This window comes from Scatophagus argus, chromosome 2 (genome assembly GCF_020382885.2).
Source record: "Scatophagus argus isolate fScaArg1 chromosome 2, fScaArg1.pri, whole genome shotgun sequence".
Lineage (NCBI taxonomy): Eukaryota > Metazoa > Chordata > Actinopteri > Scatophagidae > Scatophagus > Scatophagus argus.
The window spans coordinates 16401309-16410059 of NC_058494.1; the positions used below are offsets into that span (position 1 = coordinate 16401309).

An 8751-nucleotide genomic window follows, 5' to 3' on the forward strand; every position below is an offset into this window, starting at 1 on the left:
AAGCACATTATCATCTTTTCCAAGCCCATTCTTACCCCTGAATTAATTTAATTCTTTCACTTTGGACTGATGCATCTGTTATGTGAACACAAATAGATGGCCTTTTACTTGACTAACGCTTTGCAAATTCACATCTTTTGTTTCAGTCAGTTGGTTTATAAAACATCAGAAAATAGTCAAGAATGCCCGACACAAGTTCCATTTTCCATTTAAAATATTTTAAGACAGCAAATTTTTCACATTTGAAGAACTGGGAAAGATGAGAACGATGGGTATTTTGCTTAAAACAGTCAGCCATTCATCAAAATTGTTGCAGTTAACTGTAATGAATATCACCCATCTTTCATAGTTGATAAATGCTGTTGTTTTTCTCGCAGCCATTTTATTTTTTGTTCAGTAGTCCAGATTCAAATCTTTCATTTAAACTATGTTGTTTATCCTCCTGCATGTTGTCATATACTGTGTGCGTATTGCCAATACATTAGATTCTGTCGCTACAATGGGGTTGTCTCAGTGGAGGCAACACAAAAATCAGAAATAGAACAAAACAGGTGCTGAGGGGATTCTTCAGTGTCTGAAGATTTTGTTTACTTCTGTAGAGCTTTATCTCACCTTTCAAGCATCATAAAACACTGACTCTCTCATCTCATCTTACACATGCTGACATACATGTTAAAACTGAACACACGCTGAGGCTTTTCTTATTCAAGCAGATGCCAAACAGAACAAGACTTCACTCAGTTGTGAACTTGTGTTTGCTAGAGCACATCCCTTCTTCCTCACTGTACTAAGTTACAGCACTTACACAGACTCTCTCTTACACACACACACACACACATGTGCATGTGAATTAAGACCAGATGAAGACCCCAAACTGCCTGGTCTCATCTTCAATTCCTACACTCATTCAGTCAGTCACATTGCTCTTATGTAACAACACCCAAATTCACTGCTTGGGTACCCACATACGACTGATCACTTGCAGCATGTTGCTTATATACGCACTCTCACCCATCGTACGTACAGAGAGACACACATGCATGCACATGTGCTCACACACTCACACACATGCACAAATATAGCTACAAATACGTACCCAGGGACAGTCTTCATCTGTGCCAGCACTCCATCTTGCCTGCTTTCACATCCTCTGTTTCTTACACACTGAGGAGCATGCAGACCAGCATTGAGTCAATATATCCCTCTATACTCTCTCTCTCTCGCTCTCTCTCTTTCTCTCCCTGTTCGTTTGCTCTCCTCCTCTCCTCTCCTCTCCTCTGTCCCTCCCTTCCCCTTCCCCTTTAGTTGTGACGTATCTGGTTAAAATCCCTGTCAGTCGCTTGTGGACTGTGCATATAGTGCTGTCGCTCACTTTCTCAACATTGGGGAGATTTACAGAAACCTGGGAAGAACTGTGTGTATGTGTGTGTGCATGTGTGTGTGTGTTGGGGGGGGCAAGGAGAAAGACAGTCACAGACAGACATGCAGAGCAAGACTGGAAGACAGATGACATACAGACATATGGACAAACACAAAGAGACAAGAAAAACAGGAAAAAGAAAAGAAGCAAAATAAACAGAAGAAATACACACACACACACATATATCTCTATATATATTTATATACACATAGCAAGTGAAAACATTGTGTGCACAAAAAGGAAATACTGCCTCCAAATAAGTAGCTGAAAGACTGAGAAAGGAAATTAAATTCAACGCACTGACTGAGCTGAACAAAATATTCTGCCAGCCATACAATCACACTGCAGGATTACTTTGTGTTGGCTACGACTATGGCCAATATCAGCCAAGTATATGTGTGTGTGTTTGTGTGGACACGTATTCCAGTAGTTGTGGGGACAAAAATCTGTTTACACAATAACATTGTGAGGACCCGTCTTATTTATGGTGACATAATGCAAATCCCCACAACGTAAATCAGTAAATATTGACTTGCTTTTAGATTAGGTTGAGGTTAGAGTTTGGATAAGGTAAGGGTTAGGATTAGGCAAATAATGTTTATTGTTATCATTAGGTGGTGGTTAAGCATCCAGGAAATGAATGTAAGTCTATGTAATGTCCCCAGAAGTGATGGAAACATGACTGTGTGTGAGTGTGTTTTGTGTGTATATGTCCCAATGTGACAGCCGTCATAGAATCAGCTGACACCTTCCAAATAATAAATGAATCAACGACAGCAATGCATCAATAAAAGTGGACCTGTGCAGGGTGATACTGTGGCAAATAACTGATCCACCACACGAATGGATGAATGAGAGGAATGGATGCATGTTTTTCTTTAAAAAACAAATATATTGTGCTGGTCCTTAATTAACTCTGTATGGTTATTGGCTGTACTTTTTATACAGCATGTCAAATATATCATACCAGTATACCATACTAGTTTAATCTTATCTTGAGTCTAAATGATCCAAAGGCAAATAACTTCACTGTGTAGGATAACTATCTGTGAGAATACTCACAGATTTTCAGTCTGTGAATGACTTTTTTCAAACAAATTAATATATGAGTAGCATAAGTTCAGTAATATCCCATATAAAAACTATGAAATATCTGTTTATTTAGTATGTAAACGATGTTGTATTTTGTTTCTACATTTGAGGTTTAATTGGTCAATAGAGAAAAAAGAAGCATATCTGAAGGCAAAAATTGTTGAATGGGTCTGTGGGATCTCAAACAATGAAGAACTAAAGGTTCAAAACAAAAGGGTTAGCAGGGAGAAGTTTTAAAAAGGAAAACAGAAAATTTAGTCATGGGGAGCAAAGCTGAAGAAGACATAAAAAAAAACTCATTGAGAAAGTAAGCTGAAAACACTTCCTCTTTGACACATATAGCAGGAGAGCTCATTCACTGGAGCACATGGCAGTAAACATAATTACATGTCAATGATGTAATACTGGTTGGAAAACGACCAGAGCACTGACTGATAAATATGTAATTTTCCACAGCTGAAAAGTTACAGATAAACAACAACAACCGTGGCCAATCAAATTAATAGTCAGCTTGAGACAGACATGAAGTAAATGCATGTGGATGCATGTGCTCGTCCATTTGTAAATACTTTGATTTACTTTGGACATCTCATTACCATAAGCATCATCTCATCAATATTGTGCTAACAGACCATTACACCGCATTCATTAATTTGCAAAAAGAACACGAGAGCTAAATGAGTTGAAATGAAATAAATGAACTCAGTCTACCGATGCCAAACTATCTATCTATAAATAGGTTCCTTATGGGCTACATGTTTCAAGAGGCTGGAAATTAATGGAGAAGTGCTGCTGGAGTACTAGTACCTCTTGTTAGGTGAAAGATGACAAAAGTCCTCTCATGGTCTTGGTTTGTGCAAAGCTGCTCATCCCTTTGGTGAAAACAAAAAAGGACACGTTTGCAACTGTGCACAGGTGAGAACTTTACTCCACCCACAGCTGCAGACCTCTCACAGCTGACCTGTGGACTCTCTTGATTCTCAGACGCCCTCCATGTGGCTGAGCACTCACCAGACACATTGCACTCTACGAAGAGGCTCTTTCTACAGTCTCAACACATTTCAGTCATTTTTTCATATTGTTTTGTTGAAGTAGCTCCCCTGCATGATGGATGACCACAAAGGTCACCTAACTATGGATCTGCTTTCCACAATTAATCAGAAGGATTGGCATATCACCTGCGTGCAAAATTGGATTTTGGCATTTGCACTGCACTCAATTTGAAATTCTAAAGTCATGTCATTTGTATGCAGATTGATGAGATTGTGTTGAACTAAACTCTAACTTTGTCTCTGTTTTCCCCACAGTTAAAGTTTTTACAGTTTTTTCACCAATTTATTTCCTAAGAAAACAAAAGCAAAATTCTGTTTAAAAACCCTAACCGGCAATTAAAAAAATAGTGTAGAGATAACTGAGTTTTTTTGCTGACAAAGTCAAAAATACCCACCATAGCTGCAGACTGTAGACTCTCCAAGGATGCCAAAACCCATGATTTCACATACATCACCTCAGTGTCCTCAGCGGTAGCTGCTTCGACCCTGAGAAGATACCATTGAGGATAACTGAGAATATCTTTATTTTCTTTTTGTCATTTTGATTAAACAGTCCAGCAAAAGTTTATCAGAAATCTGTAATTTCATAAAATCACAAATCGCTTGGACATTTGGTATATTTCTAAAATCCTGGTGACAAGCCTGTATGCAGTAGCCGGTAGCGTGTGTGTGTGTGTGTGTGTGTGGTGGGTGTGATTTTTTTATCAAGCTGGTATAGTCTACATTTTGTTTTTAGCCCAAACCATTCAGTAATTTATTTTTCAATTAAGGTGAAACGTGACTCAGTATTGACTTAACAAGTGACGTCAAAAAGCTCACACAATAAATATTATCTGAAAGCAAAGGAGACAACATCATAACCACAGACTGACTATGCGGCGATTGTGGTAATAACTGCATTTGATGGGCACAGGCTTAATTGACACTATTTTCTATCCAGAATGACACCAAACCACATGAATTTGTCTGGTTTATGGTCGCCAGGACAGTTCTGAGGAAGAAACACAATCAATTGTGCCTGAAGAATGAAGTCTGGACAACGGTCCTGCAGTATTGATCTTTCTGGGGTAAACATTAGGTAGCCTGTCAGATGGCTGTGTAACACAGTGGCACTGCCCATGAGCTGACAAAAGTAAATAATAGTCAGCAGCATCCAAAGAAAGAAAAGGACATGAGATCCAAACCACAAGAGTGGAGTCTGATGATAAACTTGGTAATATGCACTGTTTTTGCCAAAAATAACTACCTCAATAACAAATAACAGACAGCGTAAAATGAAAAGATAAATAAAATGCATGACCAAACCAAAAATCCATCCAGCTGCTATACATGCATCCTTCAGCCTCCATGTCAGCATGATTAAAGCATTCAAATATCTCTTGAGGACAATATAAATAATACACATCTAGAATGAGAGAGAGGGGGGGAGAGAGGGAGGGAGTACAACCAATTTGTGGAGGAGCATTCATCCAGTCCTTCTGCATGGCGAGATAATCTCCTCCCATTACTACAGCACAAAGCAATGCAGGTTTCCCATTAAGTGTACAACCAGAGCCTTCTGAGCCTCTCAGCCAGCCATTAGCTCTGAGATGAAGTAAACTTCTATTTCCATACTGTAGCACTGGTGCATGTTGAATTTTCAACATTTGCCACCACTCAAGATGGGAAATTGCATACATTTTCTGATAAAGATCAAAAGAAATGCTTGTCCTGTCCTGCATTCGTCCTTGAAAGCACAGACATCTTGAATTCCTGAGTTAGGATGCTTCTTCTACATAATGCATTTCTGAGTGCGTGCTGCAAAAGTCTGTGCAATAAAAGTTGAAATAATATTTACATATTTAAACTTTACATCTTGGGAAACATGTAATAATAATTATTATAGTTGTCCCAGTCCCCCAGTAATCAACTGAGGAATTTTGATGGTGAAATCTAATATTTAAAAATTTCACCCTTTTCACCTGTAATCTTAAAATGAGTTTGTAATTACGACGCTTAGGAATTTATGGTAGACAAACAGAAAAGGCAAAAACATTACCTTTGCCACTTCCTTGGTAGAGGTATGGGCGGCACGGTGCTGCAGTGGTTAGCACCGTCGTCTCATAGCAAGAGGGTTCCAGGTCTGAAACCCGGTCTGGGTCTTTCTGTGTGGAGTCTGCATGTTCTCCCTGTGCCTGTGTGGGTTTTCTCTGGGTACTCCAACTTCCTCCCACAATCCACATTAGGTTAATTGGCTACTCTACATCGCCCCTAGATGTGAGTGTGTGGTTGTTTGTTTTTGTGTGTTGGCCTTACAGTTGAGTGGCGACCAGTCCAGGGTGAACCCCACCTCTCATCCATAGTTAGCTGGGATAGGCTCCAGCCCCCCTGCGACCCTGACAGATAAGCGGTATAGAAAGTGGATGGATGGATGGTAGAGGTGTTAATTTATAAGTGTAGCTGGATAAAGCTTGCTGAAAACTCTCTTGCAACATCCTTTGTTGGATAACAGCTGGTGTAGAAGATTTGGAGGTATTTTGTTTTTGTTAGGTGTCCTTGAACGCCAAAGTTGCGACTGTGCAGGTGCATGCTCAGTTTTCACGTCCGATAGGTTCCCACAGCCATGTGACACGGCGCTGACATTCTGAAAATGCCATAACCCACATTTGTAAATAATACGAAGTGTCAATCCCACAGCATCAGTCTGCCTTCCCCAGGAAGAATGCGTTATTTTTTCAAAAACGCAGGCATCCCTTTGAGCAGTAGCCAAAGGATCTTTTCCTGTTAAGAGCCGGATGTGCATGACGCGAATTTCCCTTAAGTAGCGGACTAATTGTTTGAGTTAAATTAAAGTAGTTAAGAGTCAGCCACTGAAATCTCAAAGCGATGTCAATCACAAACAGTTAAATAAATTTAATAGGCAATGCGATGTTGGCGAGTGAATTTTTTAGCAGGTGGCTAGTTGTTGATGTTCCCCCAGGGTGGCAGTTGGTGTCACAGGTGCTGCTTGCGCTCCACATCACTCTGCTTCAGGGGGAATCATTGGTCGTGTTGGCAGAGAGTGCTGTTCTGTCAAGGTGCATTATTCTTCTCACCACGTGCTACTTCCCCAACTACAGCCCTGCATGGCTTCTGGCCTCACGCAAGAAGCATCTCCCTCTGTCAAGCTCCTCCTATCCCTGCTATCATCTACCACCTTCCACTTTCACCTTTCCCTCATTTTATCAGTCCTCCTCTCTCTTTCTTTGTCTCTTGAGGGCTGTTCTAACACAGACAGTTCCCATTAACCCTACCTGTGATTTGTCCTTAACTCTGACAAGCAGGGCACACACAAAAAGAACAGACATGTGTGTGTGTGTGTGTATTTATTCCAAATTAATACCCAATGCCACTGAACAAGTTTTCATTTTGTAACATTTTGTGACAGACCCAGCCGGCAATGAAAAAGAAAGAATGACCCCTGTCAAATAAAATGACAGATTGACAGAATGATATTCCCTCAGGTCAAACAAGATATTTCGTTCTTTGTTTATTTGGTACTTCTCTCTCTTGCCCTTTTTTATTTTGTGTGTGCTCTTGGAGAAAATGTACAAGCTCTGCCGGTGTTGTTGTACTCACAGAGCAACTTACCACACGGTTTTGTCAGAAACAAGCAGCTGCATTTGTAGTGCAGAAAGTCAGGTTACTCATGAGCTTGGAGGGTACCTTATCTCTCGTTTTATCTCCCATGATGTTGAGTCACTCACGCGCTGTCGCTGATCTTCAGTCAGCCTGCTGTTGCAAGGCTGAAGCTCAGCATTAACAGCAACATTATTTTTCACTGACCCAATTAGATCCCACATAGATGCTGTGTGATACATGTGTTTCCCTCTCCTCCTCTTTCTCTTGTTCACCCTTTCCTTTATTTTTCCTCTGCTCCTTTGATGAATGGCTTTGCTTTTTAGGACAAATGACAGCTCTGTGATTAATTGTGTGTGCACTTTCATTCTTCCACCTTCTCATTCTTTTTCTATTTCAATTTCTGCTTCTCACCCCTGTGTAGCTAGGAAATGTTCTATCTTTACCTGGGTTTGCCCCATCAGCATATTCCCATAAATAAAAGCGGGAGGGACTTGAGATGAAGCAAAGAGGGGTGGAGAGAAGTGTGGCCCAGAGGCAGGGCAGTGGGCATGTGCGAAATGGAGGGGTGAATGGATGGATAGGGAAGGGGAGAGACGAACCAACTGCTCCAGATCAGGAGTGTGAAGGTGACTGCAGAGAGAAGACAGGGAGGGAGATAGAGATGAAATGAAAGACAAATATAAATGTTAAAGAGCAGAAAATAGACAGCTGAAGGGGGGGGGGGGGGCATCCTGATTCTGAAATAGATAGATACATAGATAAGAGCAGGAAATGACATGAAATTAAAATGCCAGGGAAAAGAGAGAAATTGACAGGAGTGATGATTAAAAGGGTAGATTGTATGGGGACGTCAGAACAATTTCCTCTGGAAAAAAATAAAGAAAACATTTCATAATTTAGAGAAAAATGCCCCCCATCAGACAGTAAAAAGGGGGTAAATGCAATGCACTGAAGGAGTGAAGTGGGGACGTATTGAAAAAGCAGTGATTGTAGCGAGGTGAGCAGCCAGTGCCCTGTGGGAGGACGTCCTGCTGTACTTAATGAGCCAACAGTGCAGGGAATGACATTATCAGTCAATAAGTGAACACAAGAATCAGCTTTATTGACAGTATAATATACTGTCAATAAAGCTGAGATGAATTCAGTATGTGTATGTAAAAATATATATTATATATTTTTACATACACATACTGAATTCATCTGACATTTGCATTTGACCCATCCTTAGTTGAACACACACATGCAACACCCAGCAAATTACATGAAACACACACAGGAGCAGTGCGCAGCATGAAGCGCCTGGGGAGCATATTGGGGGGTTAAGTGCCTTGCTCAAGGGCACATCAGCTGGCTAATGAAGCGGGGCGAGCATTAATCGCTCCACCACACCCAAATTTTTCCCGTCCAGTGGGGGAATTGAACCGGTGACCCTCCGATCACAAGTCGTTCTCCAACTTCTAGGCCACGGCTGCCCCCATGAAACCCCTCCAATAGGCCCTTGTCTTCTGCTTCTCGCTCACAACAGCACATGTGCATCTAAACACATAGTACAAGTAAAGTATAGTATTTTTAAGAACTCAACCGAAA

The 8751-nt window shown here is 40.8% G+C and overlaps 1 protein-coding gene across 2 annotated transcripts in view; it reads right to left on the reverse strand.

The window, feature by feature from the left end:
* doc2d (double C2-like domains, delta) overlaps positions 1–3487 on the reverse strand; it is a 31779-nt gene extending 28292 nt beyond the window's left edge. The window contains exons 1-2 of one of the 2 annotated variants that reach the window (XM_046414251.1): positions 3320–3487; positions 1097–1164 (exon numbers count right to left, since the gene is read on the reverse strand). The gene's annotated coding sequence lies outside the window, so the exon portion shown is untranslated. The remainder of the gene's footprint in view (positions 1–1096; positions 1165–3319) is intronic. The other variant, XM_046414242.1, reaches the window with a different exon arrangement.
* Between the last annotated feature and the right edge of the window lie 5264 nt (positions 3488–8751).